The sequence below is a fragment of the Ambystoma mexicanum genome, chromosome 5p (assembly GCF_040938575.1).
Source record: "Ambystoma mexicanum isolate Mex_15411 chromosome 5p, UKY_AmexF1_1, whole genome shotgun sequence".
Lineage (NCBI taxonomy): Eukaryota > Metazoa > Chordata > Amphibia > Caudata > Ambystomatidae > Ambystoma > Ambystoma mexicanum.
Window position 1 is genome coordinate 417,058,932 of NC_090930.1, and position 21,625 is coordinate 417,080,556.

The window sequence follows — 21,625 nt, forward strand, 5'->3', positions numbered from 1 at the left end:
GGATCAGTAAAGATTGTTCTTTGGACACATGAAGTATCACACCAAGTTTTTTTTCAGTTTTGCAAAATGCCAGCAAGATTTAGCATATTGTTAGAGAGTTCAAAGGCCTGAGGTCATTCAGTGAATGTTGCAACCACGTTTAAGATTGATGCCCAAAGCCAAAGTTTCTGTGGATGCATGAGAGTTGTACCAAACCAGATTCAGGGAATGTGTCATGTAACCATTGTGTTAGCATTCAGAGCTGTGAGTGGGTTGAAGAGTTTATATGATAATCTTAAAGGCAGTACTAGCAGTACTGGCCTGTGAAATGTTTTAAAACTGCAACTTGAGGTATTTCCTTTGTGATCCACAAGGATCCTATATTCTTACTACATATGTTTGCATCCTAGAGCATCCTCAATATGCTGGTGAATGGTAGAATTGATGGCATGCTGCATCAAACTGGAATATATTGCAGGAGAATGTAATATGGTGTCAAGTGGTTCGTCGAAGATGATTCCCCAAGCAGAGGCATTGTGTTCCATTACAAATGACTTTGATAGACGATAATGTAGTGGGAGTAGCCTACCCTGTGATCTGCAAAAATTAGAAAAAGCATATGGTGATAACTTTAGTGAACCTGTGTTGATTCACAAAGGCTTGAGGAGAGGGTAGAAACAGGCTAACATACCTCTCGGTTTTGGAATGTGGTGATGAAGCTGGCCCACACTGAGTGCAGTATTGTAAAGGGGAGTAGCATTGTTCCACCTGTAATGTTCAGTGACACAATTGTTAAGTTAGCCTATGATGGCGATCTTGACCGCAGTCCTATTTTGAGAAGGGATGGTTTGAAAATATTTTTGGTTGTGTGAAGGCATCATGAAGCAGCACACAGACAACAGGTTCAAAGTGTAAAATAAAATACTTCATTAAATCAAATGTCAGGACGGTAGAAGGCCTAACTTGTCCTATGCCAAGGTGGCTATTCCCTACCTGAACGAAACTACGGAAAGTCCAAGCCAGAAAGTTGAACTTAAAAGCCTGTCTGTGTCCAAAACCTATCCTTGCCCTCACAACCAAAGCTAATCAATGTGTAGGGATGCCAATAATAAAATGAATGCTGATCAAAACAAAGTTCTGAGATTCTTCCAGCTCCTAGCTTCCTCTTCAGCTCCCCTTCCCCAAGTTCAAGAAAGTACCACAAATCCTTGCTGTTCCCTTCCCCAAGTTCAAGACAATACAGTTCCACACAATCTTTGTGGCTCCCTTCCCCAAGTTGAAGGCAACACAGTTCAACACAAAATGGTCTGGAGAGCTCTGTCATCAAGACAGTATTGCAGTACATCAAGCCTCTGGGTTCTCTTCCCCAAGGCTCCAACTTATCCATGTATCCTTGGTTTCAATCTGCCAATGTTCAACACAACTCCAGGTCCACTTGACGCTCCTTCTGGATTGCATTACAAGTTCACTTAAAGTCTGTCTTCTTGCTTTGTTTCACAATGTCTTTGGCTTTCACAATTGAGGGTTGCTGGGTCTAGGTGCAGTTGTCAGACCACCCATCACAGTTTGCGCAATCAGAAACCCTAGTCTCTTCAGCCCACATAGGCTCTTCTGTACTCCTACATCACGTCCCCTTTCCTCCATACTTTTGGGACATTCCGTCCTGTGGGACGGGACCTAAGCACTAAAAAAGCATCAAATTGAAAAATGTGTCCTTCTCTTTTATGCGGGGTACAGCACATAGCCGTAACCCTGTCGTCCTTGGCTCCGCCACGCGCATCGGCCTTCAGTCCTTTTCTGCGTGCGGTCGGGGCTGGATGCACTAGCGTAGTCCTTCCGTCTATGCCGGTGCGTCTTGGATTTGCCACTTGTTCCTCTTGCGAGCGTCGCTTCGCTAGGGCGGATCCCCATATTCTCTGCTTGGAGTGTCTGGGACCGGATCACCGTTGGGACTTGTGTTTCTTCTGTGACTCCCTTTCGGTCCAGGCACTTCAACGTCATCTTCGTCGGTGGGAAGAGATCTTCCAGAAGGTTCTTCCATCGCATTTCTAACTCTTCATCGACGGACAGAAGAGATGCCCGGTAAGTTCCTTGCTTTTCAGGGCACCCCGGCCGTGGGACTCCTTCCGGGGCCCTCCAGGTCTGGGAGGGGCTTCAAAAGCTCTGCTACCAGGGTTCTTCCTGAGGTGCCTCGCAGGCCTAAAAGGCGTACCAGGGTTTTTTCATCCTACACCAGTATTTAGCCTTGCCGGACTGTATTCCTCCTTCAAGTTTACTTTGCTGTGGTCCTATTTATTCCCCACCTTTCTATCAGGCACTTTCACACTTTCACTCTTCTTTCGTATGTTCGAATTCAAATCGTCACTTTTATACTTTCATCAGCTCGCATCTTTGCCCACAAAGTTTTAATTCAGTTTGGTATTCAAGATTTTCTTAACATCTCATTCTCAAGTGTTCATTACTTGCTTGGTTTTCAAAAGTGTTCAATATAATATTGCGGACTATGTCAAATTATTTCCAGGTCACTCGGCATTCACAGGTTACTTGCTTCAGCTCGTTCTGCATTCTCAGATACAGGTCCGTATTAGTGGGCGCCCCGGACAGAGTGTTTCCTGGATTAAACTCACTGTGTGTGTGCAACCACTCTGCTGCTGTGTCGGTTCTCTGTTCGATCCTCCTGGATCCACGAACTTCGCCTCTCTCGCGGCGGCTACTGAGCGCTTACCTCGTTCTCCCGCTTGCCGCAGAGGCTGTGGGCTTCAGGCGGAGCCCAACTTCACAGTGTGGTTTTCGGCAACCAGTACTCAGCCGGATAATTAGACCCACTCATGGCCCGCTCTCGGCCTGGGTGTCATCTCCTCCTCCTGACTCACACGTTTCCCAATCCTGGCTCCGAGATGCTTCTCTCCAGCCTGTTACGTTTCTTTCTTTCTCTGCCCTTCTGATCCTCCTCCATGGTGTGCAGCCCCACCTTTTATACTCCCTAGGAGTGTTAAAGTTCCACAGGTGCGAGTCAGTAGGTTTGATTGTCTGACCTCTTTGCAGCCTATTTGTTAGACATGTCTGACTTCCCCAATGGTACTCTTTTCTAGCCCTTCTCTTCGTCTCAGTACTAGAGAGGTAAACATACCTACTGCTGTTCACTACATCCCAGTACTGTAGCAGATTGAATGGAGAAAATGAGCGAAGATGTCTTACAGTAGTCTTAAAGGCCGGTTGATTGCTAGCTTGGTTTTCACAGGCAAAAAGGGGATACCATGTCTCGCCTGTGGGGTACCCTTTTCCCATTGCCCAAGGACCCTCCACTCGGGTGATCCTCCCTTGCTTCTCCACCCCCAGGGTCGGGATCCAAAAGTGATTGCGTTTCACTGCCCACCTGCGCAGATGATCCAGGTAGAGTAGGACTGAGGATAAGCTCAGGTTTCTCACAGGTGCCAAACCTGTACAGTGAAGTGGAAGAGGTGGTCAAATTCTGTGTTCCATGTGAGTATAGAGATCAGTCCAAGAAACAAGTCTGTTGACCTCCTCACACCAGGGTTTGTGTGTGAACAAGTGTAGTGCAAAGAGGCCTTAGGCATTATAGATGTCTTTGAAACATTAGACACTGATCCCACCCATCTAATCAATTTAGTAATCTATAAGTCCAAATGGATGGAGTGCGCAAGTATTCCACTGGTTACCACATATAAAGTTAGAACGTTTTCATCATGAGTTTTGGTTGAAGAATGATTACCAAGATTGTGATAGGCAATGGAGTGGAGCTTTGCTCTGAGCAGATGCACCAGTTTCTACAGACCGTGGGTGTTGAGCATTCTCACAGCACACAGTCACGGAAGTGATCTCATGCGCATGCGACCTCCAGCACAACAAGAAACCAGGAAGCTCTGACACCAAGCAAAGCGGGAAGGCTGAGGCCAATAGCATCTCCTAAGACTGTAGGACACAAACCATCTGAAATATATTCGCCACACGATCTTCGGGAGGAAAGGTCCTGCCTATGCGCGGTCCATGTCCCCACATGTAAATTAGAGTGTCTAGGAGGGCAAAGCGTGTGACTTCTTGTAGTTCAAGGAGAAGCCAGAAGGCTGCACATACTGTACAGAAATGCCTAAACCTGGTCAGGGGTGCAAGCTCAGACAAGTCAGTCATCCAGGTAGAGCAAGACATGTATGCCATTACTCCTGAGTTGAGCTGTAACCACCGCCAGCAGTCTGGTGAAGTCCCTGGGTGCTGAAGGAAGGCCCAAAGGCTGGACCTTGAATTGGTAGTGGGAAGATGTGATACTTCCTGTGCATCACTCCACATGACAGTTCCAGTGGCCCGAGCCACAGTCTGCTGTGTCAAGACCGTATTGCAATGTCTGGCGTGCAGCCTCTCTGCAATCCTTAACCAGGGTGGTGAAGCCTGCCTTCATTTCACCAACTAGCAGATTTTCTGTGGCCTCAGAGACCAAAGGAAAACTTTGTCAAGAAGCATTTAAGGCCCTCTGGGCATTCAGGGCAACACTACCTGAGGCGAACACATTGCAACCTCATGCATCCAACCTTTTTCTCTCCCTGTATCAGGCCAATGAGGGAACAAAAGTATATTTTAAGTTTGCCAGTCACAGCCTGCAACATCATGCTATCCGGGGAGACGTGTTGAAAGGTGGGTCAGGTCCGAAGCTGCTGGATGGTGCACTTTGCCAGGTCTCTGTCCACATCCAGGGCAAGGGGCTGGCTTCTCCCAGGACTCGAGCACCAGGGCCTCCACTGCTGTGTTAAAGGGCAACAAAGTCTCTATGCAGGCCCGCATCCAGAATGTCTGTAAGCTCAAATTTAACTTTTGTTCTGGTACAGGCCAACAAGACCATTGTGTCAACCGTCTTTACCACCATCTTCTGAATGGAAGCATGAGGCTTCCCCGGAGTCGGTGCTGGAAGAATGTCCAGCTCCTGGGAGGTGTTGAGGCAGCTGGCCTCTTGATGATTGGCGGCCAGTTCTGGCAGATCCTCTCTCTTCATAAAATTCCTCTGGGAAATCCCTTACTTCCCTGCAGCATTGTGGTTCCTACAAAAAGTGACAGGTCACCCTCTTCATCAAAGACCTCTGAGATCTGTGGCATATACTTGCTGTTAGTAAGCAGGTGTATTCTTGAGCAAAATCACCACACTAGCAACACGGGTACTCCAATTAACTCGACGTCTGATCAGAGTCCATCAGAGCCAGAGCTGAGTCCATAGGCGTGCAATTGTGGTCTCATAAGGGCTGCTTGCCGGCTCTTCTAAGTACAGCACCACCGGCAGCTTGGTGAAAATATTGAGCATTTTTAGCCTGAATTTTTCCAATTCCTCTGATGAGTCGCTGGAATTATGACAAGGCTCAACGATTCTGACGGATCTGGCAAATGGTGTACAACCCCTTGTCCTGGCTGAGACTCTGTTGTTGGTGGTATGGATAGCTTTGAGGCATGCTGGTGTATCCCATGCATTTCATCATGAGCTGCTGGTCTCATAAGGGACACGTTGGTGCCTTCCACTTCCAGACGTTATGAGGTGGCCTGGTCTTCTTGGTGGGACTGGTATGGAAATGTATAGTGAGCTCATTTTTGCCACTGTTGCTATTCCGGAATTCTCTGGCAACCCTGGTAGATGATATCCGAGCCTTCTGTGTGCTCAGAGTATACAGCTCAGCCATTTCTGCATGGTCCCAATCAGGTGGAAGGTAGGCTGGTAAGTAAGTATCCTCTCATGTATGATGTCTCCTCAAAGACGGGAAGTTCCTCAAGCGGCATGTTCCAGTTGTTCTTCCCATTGTGGCTTTAATGCAGTTTTGCGTCTGCTGGAGTGCTGGAAATATCTTGTTGGGCAGCATTTAAAGGCTTTGTCTTCTAAGGTAGCCCTGTTGCTATGTCTGGTGTCTTGCAATAGGGTTTCAGAAGTTAGGGCTTCAGACTTCACTTAGAGGGCCTGTTCCCGGAGTGCATCTGTTCCTTAATCTCCGAGAGGGTTAAGACTGGCATTAGGTTGTTGATTTAACATGCTTTTCATGCTCACCCTACACCTGTGCATGGGGTGCATTGTCTTTAACAGTATAAGGACATTACTGTTCCCTGCCAGGCAGAGGAGACAGCACAGCTTGTGTTAGCTCTCTGATGCCAGTTTTGTACAGTATTTGGCTTGCTGTGTACGGTGGGTCATGACGTAGGGCGGTATTGATGTTTGAGTTTTCAATGCTCATAACTCTAGAAGAGTCTTGGCGTCCAAACCCTAGTGGTAGCCAAACTGCAAGGCATGCTAGTTTGTGATTATCTGAAGGAACAGTTTTCTAAGCAGATTTGGGGTGGTTGCATTTTTGTTGCTGAGTAAGCTGCCATAGAATGCATGTACTGGAATTCTGGTTCTAGTGAAGACACAGGTGAATACTACTGTCACTTGCTCTGGCATTAATGCCCTTCCCTCTGGTAATGTTGGTGTTCTTTCTAGGAGCCAACCCCAAGTTGTCCTGAGGAGTTTTCTGGAGCTGGGACTACCTGGTGGTTTTGCTATTGACATTGGACTTTGTTCTGTTCATGTATTCTGCGGGTTGTGTAGAGGTCAGATGTGGCTTTCATCTGTTTGTTTCTCTTGGCTGTTCACACCAAAGAAAGATCACTTGCCTAGAAGAGGAATTTGGGTCATAGGGCACGGTCTCTTAGAATTGGAGGATGTGGTAGTAGTTTACATGGTTGCCTTGTTACGAATTTTATAGGAAACTAAACGATAAAGCTGAGTTGGCTGGGAAATGTATTTTCTATAGTTAATGATTTGGTACGACGTCCTTTCATCAACACCCGTTTTTATGAGTTTTTGCCGAAAACGCCTTTCTAAATTTTTTGGGCGGGTGGGAAAGGGCATATCAAGTGATTTGGGGGGGGGGGGGAGGGCAATAACAAAAAATTATGTAGAGGAAGGGGTACTTGGGGGGGAGAGAGAACACCTCAAAAATAAAGAACAATTTCGATGAGTTTTTTTTCTGCATCAACCCGTCGTAGAAAATGGGGTGTCGATGAAATGACATAGAACCAATGATTTGACGCTATATGTTTTAAGTAAAGAAACAGAAACATAATATTCACCTGTCTCCTTCATGCCTCAGTGTAGAATTAGAACTCACTTCTATTACAAAGTTTGGCAAATATATATTAGTCTGAAAGTCCAATAGCTGTTGAATATTTTGGGTTGATAGGGGTGGAGAGCCTAACAGTGTGTCTCTGCAAATATAATATTTGTTTGAATGAATCTCCTCAGACCGCAGATATGTACTTCAATAAATTAGATAATTCCAAAGGTTAATAAAAATTAACTAAAAAGTGCAAGTTCGTATATATTTAAATATATGTGTAAATATATTTCTGATGTTTGTTAATCTGCTTAGAATCACATGCTGTGCATAGGTCCGACATCCAGTGGTCACTGCGGAGTATTGCATTTTGTTTTTCGTAGTCGAAAAGGGGACGTCGACAAGGCGTGTCTAACACTATCCCTATAGTGACTTGCGTTGTACCCACAATCCCTCACGCGTCGAGGTCCCTCAGATTGTTTTTTTCCGCCCAGCTTATGGTCGCCTTACGCGGATCTCCTAGAGAGACATTGCTAAACAATTACTTACGGACCTCGGTCCTTAATATATACTTATTGTTAAAAGATCCCACCCCTCGACGTTAGCTGTGAAGCTGTTTCTCCGCCGAGCAAGTTTTCGACGGAGGAGAAGAGACGGAGGAGATCCTTCGGCGCTGCCGAACACGTGGCCAGGCCTCGCCGGCCAACATACAGTAGGGAGAGTGGGGGTTTCCAACTTTTACCTTCTCGTCGAGAATGTCTTTCATTCTCCCCTATCTTTCCCTTGGGGTTGTTATCACCAGTTTTTATTGCCTCAGCTATGGAGAGGACACCTTTTAAGTTTTGCCCACGCTGTAGGGGCAAATACACTTGGAAGGACAAACACAAGCTCTGTAATCGTTGCTTGCCCCTCGATCATAAAGAGGACAGTTGCGCGGCATGTAAGCTCTTGAAACCAAGAACTCTTAAAGAACGGAAAGTTAAGAGGTGGGCGGACTACGCGATGTCGAAGTCAGTTTCCTCACCCGCCGCCGCTGTTACAGAAAGTGACGAGGAGGGTGATAACTCGACGTCCGTTACGGAAGTCATTAACCCCCAGAAGGAGCGCTCGCGCTCCTCGACGTCCGTCCCCGGCCCCGACGGGCTCGGCTCACGCCCTGCTTATGGGAATGACAACCCCGGCGACAAGGACGCACACAGACCCCATAGGCCTAAGCACACAACCCACGGCTCATCTTCGTCTAGGACGAAGGATCCACCAGCGCCGAAGGGGACGCAGGGCACTCCGGCGTCGACCTCAGACCGCAAGGGTCTCAAGCCCCACCCGCAAATGCAGCCACGACCAGCGATTGGCTTTTATCTAATACGGGCGCTTCCTCAAAAACATCCGACGTAACGCTCCATAGAGCGGCCGTCGAAAAACAACGCGCAACGCAGGCAACGCCGACTCCAGAACCCTCGACTGACGAACTCGTCGTCGAGAGTCTAGCGAGAATTGTTTCCGAGGACAAACGTAAGCGGACGACGAAACAAACGTCGAATACCGCACCCAAGGATATAGAAACGCCGAAAAAGCACAAGAGTAGCCAGGAACTGCCCCATCCATCTAAAGGCACTTCTGAACTACCGGAGGGCTTTTCTGAGGGCGACGGAAACCTTTCGTCGACGTTGTGGGAGCATTCGAAGCTTTTTGAAGGTGAAAACACTGATTTCCCCCCTGTAGACTATTCAGGGGTTCCCCATGAGACCCTGGAAAGACTCCATTCTTGTATGGAAAAGATGGAGAGGTTTTTGGGTAGCCAGAACCCACCCACACCCAAAAGACCAAGAGAATGGACCCAGGATGACCCTAGGGTCAAGATTCCTAGGCTGTTTCCCCCTTCTACAGATGCATATGACCTCACTGAAGAGGAGCAATACCTCCAGGAAGATGAGGAGTGTTTAGGTGGAGAGGAAGAACTTGAGGAGGAGAGGTTTGAGGAAGACCCTTACACTAGCGCAGGAGCTTTTGAAGAAGATACAGCTACCTCACAGCCCTGGCACTCCCCATCAGTGCACTCAGACCCTGATGTCTTTCATCCTTCTCCTCCCAAGGACTCACCTATTGGGAACACCTCCCCCATAGATGACCAGCCTTCACTTAATGCACTATTGCGCAAGGCAGCAGCGCATTTTGAAATAGACACAGGGGAAACCCTTCCAGACATAGACTTTGTAGAAAAGGTTATTAAAGAAAAAGCCCCGGTCAGCCAGTCCATTCCGCTCCTGGCTTCTATAAAGAGAAGAATAACTCCTTCCCTTTCCAATCCGGCCTTAGTCAGAGGGGTCAACCCTCGGATAGAAAAGCTCTTCAGCCCTTCGTCTTCTGACCCTTTGTACATCAGGGGACATTCTATTCCAGACTCTCTGGTAGTGACTAACACACGAAAGAGAGCGGGGGTACCACTATCTACTAGTGAGGCACCACCTGACAAAGAGGGCAAGAAGCTCTATGCACTTGGGAAAGGAATCACGACATCCGCCGCCTTCTCAACCAGGATCGCGAATAACAATTCCCTACTAGCTAGCTACGCAGATGAACAGTGGAGCAAGCTGCGCAGCGAAGCAGAGGATGCACCACGCCTGTTGGCTACTATATCAGAGGGAACTCTTGTAAACCAGGGCATCGTAAAGAACTCCTTAGATGCCGCAGAGACAGCTGGCCGCTCCCTGGTTCAGGGAATACTTCTCAAACGCCATGTCTGGCTGTGCAATTCGGGATTTAAGCCAGAAACCCAGGCTTCCCTAATAAATAAGCCCATAGAGCAAACACATCTGTTTGGGAAAGCAGTTGATGAGGCCCTAGAACATGCTAAGAAGGAGTTTGATACCATCAAGACTCTTGACCAAATTTCTAGGCCTCCTAACGGACGCAGCTATGGCAATAGACGCTCCTTTCGTGGCCAACGCCAGCAGCAAAGCCAACAACAACAATTTTACTCTGCTACCAACTGGCCCTCTAACCAAAGCACCCAGTTCAGTCAAAGAGGCCAACGTCGTGGCAAAGGAAGGGGGCGCGGCTCCAGTCCTAAAGGCCCCACGCCCAATACCAACAAATGACCCAAAGATTCAGGTCCCCTCCCATGCATCACCGGTCAGGGGCCGGCTAACATCGTTCCTTTCAGCATGGGAGGGAATAACGTCAGACCGCTGGGTATTATCCACCATAGCCCATGGACACTGCATCGAATTCAACGGTTCTCCGAAATACAGACCCCCACAGAACCGACGCATGACACCCGAACACCTCACTATTCTTCTTCAAGAAGTAGAAGAGCTACTGAAAAAAGAGGCTATAGAGGCTGTCCCCCTATCTCAGGTAACAGAAGGTATTTATTCAGTGTACTTCCTTGTACCCAAAAAGGACTTAACCATGCGCCCTGTATTAGATCTGCGCCCAGCGAACAACTTTGTCAAACCCCAAAAGTTTCGTATGGTGACCTTGCAGGAAGTAATCCCACTGTTATCACAGGGGGATTACATGACAACACTAGACATGAAAGATGCATACTTTCATATTTTAATGTTGCCAGCGCACAGAAAATACCTCAGGTTCAAGATAGAGAACAAACACTATCAGTTCAGAGTACTACCCTTCGGGATAGCATCTGCACCAAGGGTATTTATGAAAGTACTGGCAGTGGCAGCGGCCCACCTGCGCAGATTATCCATCCCGGTTTACCCGTACCTCGACGACTGGCTCATAACTGGGGATTCTTACGAAACATGCTTCTCCAATACCCAAAGGACCGTAGACCTTTTGTCCCAACTGGGCTTCTCCATCAACGAAAAGAAGTCCAGCTTAGACCCCAGCCAAATCAAACAATTCCTAGGGGCTCTAATTCGAACAAAGGACGGCCTCGTCTTCCCCTCCAACGAGAGGGTCCAAAACATGCTGTTTCAGATCCCCCAATATGTGGCAGGTCGAGTGGTCACGGTACGCAAAGCAATGCGCTTGCTAGGGATGATGGCGTCATGTATTTATTTGGTACCTCACGCGCGTCTGCGCATGCGCCCAATGCAAGAGTGGCTCTACAGCCAGTGGTGTCAGGCCAGCGGACAATGGGACGATCTGGTGGTTGTCTCGCAGGCCTTGGTTCTCTCGCTACGGTGGTGGACAAAGGAAAACCTGTTATTAGGGAAAACTTTTGCCACACCCGCAGTGGAAGCCACTCTAACCACAGACGCATCCCTTACAGGATGGGGGGCTCACCTATCCCATCAGACTGCTCACGGAGTGTGGACTCCGAGCTTAGCATCCAAGCATATAAACCTGCTGGAACTGTTAGCAGTGTTCAAAGCACTGAAAGCCTTTCAGGAACACTTACAAGGAAAGACAGTGATGGTCCTCACAGACAGCACCACAGCCATGCACTATCTCAACAAGCAAGGGGGCACTCACTCTCCAGGACTGTCCAAGCTGTCCCAGAATATATGGAAGTGGGCTCTCAAACACAACATGTTCCTAATATCACATGTACCAGGGTAACTCAATCTGCTAGCAGACAAACTCAGCAGAGACTTCCCCCTACCCAAAGAGTACGAATGGCAATTACACGAAAACATCATCTTAGACGTCTTCACACAATGGGGTTTCCAGGAAATAGACCTGTTCGCAACCCTGGAGAACTCACAATGCCAAAGTTACGCCTCCAGGTACCCCCAGAACCAGTCCAAGGGGAACGGTCTGTTGATTCAATGGTCAGGGAAATTTGTTTACGCCTTTCCCCCTCCTCCCCTCCTCAACAGAGTGGTGCACAAGATGCACCAAGAGCAGGTTACCATGATACTAGTAGCCCCAATGTGGGCCCGGCAGCCATGGTTCGCTCACTTGATGGAGATGTCCCTATCCCCCCCAATGAAACTTCCCTGCCCGTACAACATGCTGTCACAAGACAAGGGCAGGACACTGCATCCATGCCCTCAGACCATGAACTTAGCAGCCTGGCTCCTGAGATCATCGAATTTGGACATTTACATCTCCCTCAGAGATGTATGGACATCCTCAGGGAAGCCAGAAAACCTAATACTCGCCACTGCTATTCTAGCAAGTGGAAAAGATTTGTCATCTGGTGTAGAAGTAAGAACATCAACCCGGTTGACTGCTCTGCCACTAACATTATTCTGTACTTGACCCATTTACTGGATTCAGGTCTAGTGTTTAATTCCATTAAAGTCCACCTAGCGGCACTTTCTGCATACACCACTTCCCAACTTAAAGTGTTGTGGTGGAAGATACCAGTTATCAAGGCCTTTATGGAAGGGGTAAAGAGAATACACCCCCCGATAGCTAACCCAGCTCCCGGATGGGACTTAAACTTGGTACTTTCTAGACTCATGGGCACTCCCTTCGAACCCATGCACAAGGCAACTCTTAAATACCTCACCCTTAAGACTGCTTTCCTAATAGCTATCACCTCCATTAGGAGAGTAAGTGAACTACAGGCTCTTTCTGTACTAGACCCCTTCGTATCAGTTCACAAGGATAAGGTGGTTCTTCGCACACACCCAAGGTTCGCACCAAAATTCATCTCGAAATTTCATGTAAACCAATCTATAGAACTACCAACGTTCTTTCAAAACCCTTCCAGCTTGGGAGAAAAAAGTCTGCATACACTGGATGTACGCAGAGCTGTCATGTTCTACATGGAAAGAACCAGACCACTGAGAAAGACTAATCAGTTCTTTGTCTCGGTGGCAGCAGGAAGAGAAGGAGATGCAGTCTCTAAGTCCACTATATCTAGATGGATTGTACAATGCATCACTCTCTGTTACACTCTTGCTAAGAGAGAACTACCCTTCAAGCCAAGAGCACATTCCACTCGAGGCACTGGGGCTTCCATAGCATTCATTGCAAATGTTCCCCTGGAATCCATCTGCAAAGCGGCTACCTGGAGTTCTGTACACACCTTTACAAAACACTACTGTCTAGATGCACACTCTAGATCTGACTCCCAGGTGGGACAGGCAGTATTAAGACATCTTTTCTCTACTGTTCCTTCTCATAACCCACCGCCAACTCCGGGTACTGCTCGCTAGTCTATGCACAGCATGTGATTCTAAGCAGATTAACAAACATCAGAAGACAATGCATTACTTACCGTAAAAGCTTTTCTGATGGTTGTATCTGCTTAGATTCACATGCGCCCGCCCTTCCTCCCCGCTCGGATGGAAGGAACATAGACATCCTCTAATATATTTCTCTCTTTTCTGTACTCACTCAGGTCTAGAAGGCTCCCTCAGGGCAGAAAAATACAAACAGAGGGACCTCGACGCGTGAGGGATTGTGGGTACAACGCACGTCACTATAGGGATAGTGTTACAGACACGCCTTGTCGACGTCCCCTTTTCGACTACGAAAAACAAAATGCAATACTCCGCAGTGACCACTGGATGTCGGACCTATGCACAGCATGTGAATCTAAGCAGGTACAACCATCAGAAATGCTTTTACGGTAAGTAATGCATTGTCATATTTATAGCCCTTCTTCTTCATCATGGGATCTTCATTAATATTCATGAGCATTGAATAGCTTCGCCTATAAGCAGGATTTCGTAACAATATGAAAATTCAATGTTACGTTTCCAAATCAATACATCTAGGTATAATCCCCTACTGGCCTACTTTTCATCTTTTTTTTAAATATAAAGTTTCTCGATAAACCTCCTTACATGTGCCGTTTAGCAAAGACATATAACAAGGAAACCGAGATGTTGGTAGATCTGAACCAATTAAAAGACTTTTGATTTTAATGCAGCCAAGACGCACCAGTACAGAGGTTGGCAATTGTTCTGTCCAACAGATGTCTTCAAAAGTAACATGACACTGAAATGGTACCTTTGCAGCTTTCACAGGTACCATATGTGGTTTGAATATTTTTACTGCATTACATGTAGAACTTCAAGGTCCTGCAGATGGCAAGACAATGCAAATAGTATTTTGCTTCAATGGACAAATTAGGAAGGAAAACGGGCAGATTAATTTCCAAGTCCCTGAAGGGAGGCGGATAGTGTCTTTTTATTTTTTTTATTTCCAAGAATGGCTGCAGTCTTAAAGTAGAAATGTCTGTAAGCAAGCTGTGTTATGTTAAGAAGCTTTTCTGCACCCAACAATCCTCTTAGTGGCCTAAGAGCCCTGTGGCTTGTCTGCAGTGTTCCGCTGATGCTATATATATACAGCAAGCTATATTCTGAGAGGTCTCCATACCCTGGTGCTTGTGCAAGACGCCTTTAATGTTGGGAAAATCATTTTGCTGACACCTGTTTTGTGCCTACTTCAGCACTTTATTAAGCCTCAAGCAATTAGTCAGTCCATATTATTAATCTGTGGGATAACTGAAAAGAAAAGTGGGGTCAAGCTCTGCAATCTATGAGTGGAGAGGTTGTCTGCAAAAAAGATGCAAGGGGAGAGCTTTTGACCAAAGGGGAGAGAGATTCCAGTGTGACACAACTAGGGTAATAACTCATTTGTGTATGGGGTGTATGTAGGAGTTTGTCTGCTTGGGATGCCTTGCAGGTAGATGAGCTGACAGACATTTTGGAGATGGCCCATTGAGCAAAGCTAATGCATTAAATGCAAAATAAAGTAACTTGATGGATATTTTCATGTGTGCTCATTGTACCAAGCAGTGGTGATGGATTAGTCGAGTGGCCAGTTTTGGTTAGCCATGTGTATATGCTAGTCTAGGGCGATAAGTCATCATTTGTCATTTTGCTTTATGCTGTGTATGTTTTCCAAAAAACAAACACTCGTTTGTCAGATTGTGCTGACAAACATATATTGTTTTGTATGGGCAGTCAACAATGCTAATTATAAATGTAGTTTTAAAGTTCACAAATAATTTGTTTGACTAGTTTGCTGGAGCGCTGTGCTTGAAAGATTGGGTTTTATTGTAATTTACTGGTTTGTAATTTTTTTGTATAGGGCATTCGCCAAAGTGCTGTAAATAAAAAGATGACAGTAATGACAGTAATTCTAATGAGGTTAAAATATTATTGAGAAAAAAGAGAAAATGCTGCTTAGGAAGCAGTTGGAAATTAATAAAAGAGGAGTTGGATCTCAAAGAGCGAGGTTCGAACGTTCCAATGCTCAGAATCCATTGTGAAAACCCCAAAACGAGAAGGGGCAACGGAAGGTTTAAGAACTCCAAGGAGGAAGTGAGTTTGAGAGTGAAAAGGATGCAGTGGTCTATAGAGCAAGACGAGGGAGGAGAGGTGGAGAGGGGCCAGAACATGAATACTTTTGAAGACAACACACAAACAAAGAGAAGACAAATTAGAAAGGGAAACCAAGAAAGAAAGCCAAGCAAAAGAGGATGCAAATGCAGGAATTATAAAACAAATGGACGAAAGCAAGTTGATAGGTGTTCAAATGAAACACAAACATAGCTTTTAGAAGAAAGTATGGATGTATGCAATGAGAAACATTTTTTCGAGTGGATTGTGTCCTCCAACATATTCCTCATCTTGGATGTGTTCCATCCAGCTTTAACTGCTTCGGATACATTTTTTCGGCAGAGGGCGCTGTGCGTTGATGCCGTTGAGTCGATGGTCCCTCGAAGGCCTCCTTGGAGGGTGACGTCATCGCCCGTTGGCCTCAGTTCCGTTTTTCCACAGTATACGTTGCTTCGGAGATTCGGCGCACCTCGAGTTCTGTGAAGAAATAAGAAATAACAAATATGTCCTAATCATCGATGCCGACCACGACCCCGAGATCGGGTTTCAAAAAGTTGTGCGGTTCAAAAATGTCGATTACAGACCCGCAACGAGAGTGTTTGTGGTGCCTCGGAGAAGGCCTCGGAGAAGGCCACGACATGGGGGCCTGTACGAAGTGTCAGGCGATGACGGGGAAGGCCTTGTGAGAGTGGAGGGGAAAACTACGGGTAGGTCGTAAATCCGACCGTAAAGCCTCGAGCGTCGAGTCGAGGTCCCGTGAGGAGAAATCTCCTCGACGGGAAAAGCATCGGTCTAGATCCCGAAGCGATTCCCATCGCTCGTCTTCGACGAAAAAATCGAAGAAACGACGTCACAGGTCCCCCTCCACCTCGTCCTCGGACGAATCCCCAAAAGGATGAAATGTCCTACTAAACATTCATCATCCGAAGAATGGGAAGCATTCAGGGTCAAAATGATGGAGGTGTTCTAGAAAGCAAAGCCTCGGTCCGTGCCTTCCTCGCAAGCCGGCCTGGAGCGTCATCGCTCCGACACTTGTGCGCCCTCGAGCCCGGGTGATCGAAAGAGGAAGGATAGAGAACCTTCCAGGACGCCGAGCGAGAAAAGCCGCTCGAGTGGAGTCGATTGCTCGATGTCACCGACGCTGTCCGAGACCGAACGCACCTCGAAGGGCAAGTCTTCGAAGAGCGCCTTGACGCCCTCGAAGCCGGCGCCGTCGAAGACTGGTATTACGCCGACGCCATCGACGCAGACCCCGAAGCCCTCAACGCCGAAATCTCCTGTAATGCCTTCAGGACCCATTAGTACTCCTCCTCCATCTCTCCCAAAAAAGGTTTCCAAACCTCTTTCTAGGAATGAGTTTTTCAAGTCCCTGACCTCAATTTTTGAGGAACAGGAAAAATCTTATGAGGAGAATGTACCTTTCGGGCTAGAATATGGCACCCCAAATGTCCCAGAATGCCTGATTTCAGAAGAAAGCAGGATGAGGGATTTGGTTGAATCACTGCACAATGCGAGTGGTATTGATACATCTCCTGAAAATGACTTTGGTAGACCGTAACCAGGAGAACATGCCAGTTCATCATTCCGTCGGCTAATGACAAAGGTAATAGATTATTTAGGATGGGTCAGACCCCCAGCCCAATTCATCCAAGATAATCTAACAGACATATTGGATCATGGTCCTACTGAAGACCCAATACTACCTTTTCACGTAGTCTTGCAAAATAGGGTGGCCAAAAACTGGGAGACTCCGGATTCTATTCCGCCAGTGAATAAATACCTTACTTCAAAATACCGCCCTGCCAGTAGCGACCCCGGCTATCTGTCTAAACATCCCACTCCCGAGAGTTTGGTCGTACAGGCAGCCACAGCTTCTAACAAACTGGCGTACCCTTCTATCCCTCCGGACAGGGACGATAAGCGTGTGGATGGCTGGGCACGGAAGGTATGCGAGTATGGCGTTAAAATCAGCCAACTCCATATGTGCCTTGGCAAAGTTTTCGTACACTCTGTGGGAGTGCATTGCGATGGCGGCGGAGCACATAACGGAAGGGGACGAAAGGGAAGGATTCCTAGCCATCGTTGGAGATGGAAAGGAGGATTTGCAGGAATCCCTTGAATCTGGATTGGACACTGTAGGTAGTGTGAGCAGGTCCATGGGCACTAGCACGGTAATGCACAGATTTACAAGGTTACAGAAGTCAGGTTTCGCACCAGACATGCAGAACAGTCTCCTGAACATGTCCTTCGACTGGTTTCACCTTTTTGGCAGCAAGGCTGACGAGAGCCTCGAGAGTTGGCAGACCTCACAAGCAGCTGCCAAGTCTTTGGGAGCTGCCATCAGGCAACCTCGGCCTTTTCGTGCACCAGGTCAATCTTGGAGGGGACGATCCTATTGTTACTACTCCTCATATGGAAAGGCGAGAGGAATGTCCAGTCAAAGGGGCCAGAGAAAGGCCACTCGCGGTGGACGAGGAAAACGTGCAAAGCCAGCTCCAGCTACAGCCTCTCTGCCATCAGCGGCTGCAGCAACCGCCTCAAAACCACTTTGAGGACTTGCATCACAAGACCCCTTTAGGAGGCAGGCTGTCACAGCATAAGCAAGAATGGCAAACCATTACTTCAGATGTTTGAGCTCCAGAAATAATAGCCCATGGCTACTGTCTTCCTTTTCTAATGCTACCTCAAAGCAATCCACCAACGAGACACCCTTTGAAGTTTTCAGACCCGCTTCTACAGCAGGATGTTTTAACCCTGCTGGAGAAAGGTGCTATAGAACCCGTACCTGCAGCGGAGAAGAACAAGGGATGGTACTGCCCGTATTTTTTGATCCCCAAAAAGGACGGAGGACTGAGACCCATCCTGGGCTTAAGAAACTTGAACAAGTTCCTCCGGAAGGTCAAATTCAAGATGGTTACCCTTTCTCAGATTCTTCAGGCCCTTCAACTCCAGGATTGGTTGGTGTCATTGGACCTCCAGGATGCTTATTTTCATGTGCCGATTCATCTCAAGCACAGAAAATACCTGAGGTTTGTAGTTGGCGACTCACACTATCAGTTTCGATTCCTGCCATTCGGATTGACCTCTGCCCTGAGGGTCTTCACCAAACTGATGGTAGTGGTGTCAGCGCACCTCAGGAGAGGGGGATTCACGTCTATCCCTACCTGGACGATTGGCTGATCAGAGCACGTTCTGCCGAACAGGCACTAGATCACCTGAAAGTCACCTTCCACTTCCTCCACAGACTGGGCTTCTCCCTCAATTTCAAGAAGTCACAAATGACACCTTCTCAACGGCTCCAATATATAGGAGCTGTATTAGACGCATCCCTGGGAAAGAGCTTGTCTCCCAGGTCGAGGGCTCAAGACATTCTTCAGATGCTTTCCAAATTCCAAAATGGCCAAAATCTTCAGGCCTACGACTTCTTAAGGTTACACGGCCTCATGGCATCCTGCAGCTTTCTGGTGCCAGAGGCATGTCTGAGAATGAGATCCCTTCAATGGGCTCTAAAGACTCGGTGGTCCCAGTTTTCAGGTCTTATGACGGATCTTCTCCAAATTCCTAACAAGGTTCGTCAAGATCTTCTATGGTGGACTTGTTCAGAGAATATCCTGAAGGGAGACCTTTTTTGGCAACCATGGCCAGAGATCACAGTAGTGACAGGCGCCTCACTCAAGGGGTGGGAGCTCATGCCAACGATCTGACAATCAGCGGTCGTTGGTCTCCATCGGAGTCCAAACTACACATCAACCCTCTGGAGCTGAGAGCAATCAGACTAGCGCTGAAAGCTTTCCTGCCACCTGACGGGGGGGGGGGGGAGGAGAATGTCCTGATAATGACGGACAACACAGTGGCCATGCATTATCTAAACAAAAGAGGTGGTGTAGGGTCACTACCTCTGTGCAGAGAGGCAATGCAGCTCTAGTATTGGGCAATCCGAGAAGGAATCTCTTTAACGGCAGTTCACCTAGCCGGGGAAGAGAATATGACGCCAGACGCTCTGAGCAGGCAGAGCACGTGTCCCACGAATGGAAAAGGGCTCAGGAAGTAATTCAAGAGATCTTCGCCCTTTGGAGAACCCCTCAAGTGGACCTATTTGTGACCGGAATCAACCGGAAGTGCGAAAGGTATTTCTCAAGGGAATTTCCCCCCGAGAGGAGCCCTGTGGGACGCGTTCTTGTTGTAGTGGAATTTCCCACTATTGTACACGTTCCCTCCGATTCCGTCTTCAGGAGACTGAGACGCTTCGGAAACCACATGATCCTAATTGCCCTGGATTGGGCCAGGAGAACGTGGTACCCGGATCTTCTAGACATGTCCATCTGTCCTCCAGTATGTCTTCCCCAGAGAGAGAACCTTCTCTCTCAAATGGAGGGTCGGGTTCTCCATCCAGAGGTCAAAACGCTCAACCTTCATGCTTGGTATCTTAAAGGCTGAGATACAAGGATTGGAACCTTCCAGATGACGTCATGGAGGTGTTGCTTTTGGAAAGAAGGCCGGCAACAAAGTCTCTATACCGTTGCCGTTGGAAAAAGTTTTGCAACTGGTGCAGAGAAAAGAATGTCGATCCTTTTCTATGTTCTATTCTGGAAGTACTGTCCTTCCTCCTGACCCTAGCACATAGAGGTCCAAATGTTGGAACCATTAAAGGTTATCTTGCAGCGCTTTCCATCTTCAAGCGCTTGTCGGAAGAATGCTCCTATTTCAAAATTCCTCTGATAGTGCAATTCTTAAAAGGACTCACTAATGTGTTTCCTCCTTATCCATTTCAAGCACCAATTTGGGATCTCAATCTGGTCCTAAAATTCTTAATGTGTGCTTCTTTTGAGCCTTTGCACACTTGTCCATTAAGATTACTGACATGGAAAACTGCTTTCCTAGTTGCTTTAACATCTGCAAGAAGAGTGAGCGAATTGCAGGCACCCTATACTGTGTTCCATAAGGACAGAGTTGTGTTGAAGGTTAAACCCTATTTTTGCCAAAAGTGGTATCTGATTTACATTTGTCAGAATTTTTACCCGCATTTTATCTCCACCTCATCCTAGAACGGTGGAAGAAAGGTTACACAGGTTGGATCCGAAAAGAGCTTTAAGCTTTTACTTTTCTCGGCTTTCTAAGCTTAGAGTGGACAATCAACTGTTTATTGGCTACACAGGGAAAAGATTGGGTCAGTCAGTGACAAAACAAACAATATCATGCTGGATTGTGCTTTGTATTTCAGAATGCTAAAGATAGCACAAAAAGACCCACCAGAAGGTTTAAGGGCTCATTCCACCAGAGGCATCGCCTCTTCGACGGCCCTACAAAGAGGTGTTCCTATAAGGTCCATTTGTGAAGCAGCAACTTGTCCTCGCTGCATACTTTTTCAAAATTGTATAGCCTGGATGCTTCCCAGTCTAAGGAGCTGAATTTTGGTAAAGCATTACTATATTCAGCCATCTAGGGGTATCAAAAAATCTAACCCCTCCAGAGAGATTGTCCATACTGCTTTTGGGAGTCCATGTAATATGAGGAATACGTTGGAGGACGCAATCCACTCAAAGAACAAGTTACTTACCAACTGGTAACGTTCTTTCGTTCGGATGTTCCTCCAACGTATTCCTCATCACCCTCCCAGCCTAACCCTCTGTAGATTTTTCTGGGTTATTGCCACTCTGTCGCAAGGCAAATACCTATCTGCCGGCACAGTCTACACAATGAGAAATCAATAAAGAAGGTGGGGAAAAACTGAACTGAGGCCAATGGGCGCTGCGCGTGCTACTTATACACCCGATGACGTCACCCTTGACGGAGGCCTTCGATGGACCATCGACTCGACGACATCGATGCATTCTTCCAAAAGAACATGAGTAATTTGTTCGCTCCTCTACCGAGAAAATTTTTACAAAGCAGCTAAAGCTGGATGGAATACATCTAAGATGTGGAATACTTTGGAGGAACATCCAATCGAAAGAACGTTACCAGTTGGTAAGTAACTTGTTCTTCTTAATAAAACATTCAGAAAGGTTCCTAAGAACTCTGAACCTGAATCTCATTGACTTTGTGAACTTTGGTGTAACTGCAATTAGGGTATTTTGCACGATGCCAGGTTCGTATCAGCATAAGCCCAAGGCTTGAACTATTTTAGCACCAAAATTGATAAACCTATGTTTCGATCCCAAGAAGGCAGATGAGGCTATGCTTGAGGAAAAATATAAATACAAGTTTGAGCATTTCTTTTCACTGACGGATCGTAGAGAGAAACCCAGTGTCAGTCAAGCTTCGGATAAGATGCAGTTGAGTGTATTTTCTGCACAAATATACCGTCCGATCCGACTCAGCCAGATATAAATTAAGACACCCACATCCAAAGGG

At 47.0% G+C, this 21,625-nt stretch overlaps 1 protein-coding gene across 11 annotated transcripts in view; it reads left to right on the plus strand.

The window, feature by feature from the left end:
• Nucleotides 1–21,625, plus strand: part of MAP7D3 (MAP7 domain containing 3) — a 1,453,570-nt gene that overhangs the window by 513,936 nt on the left and 918,009 nt on the right. The gene's annotated exons all lie outside the window — the stretch shown is intronic.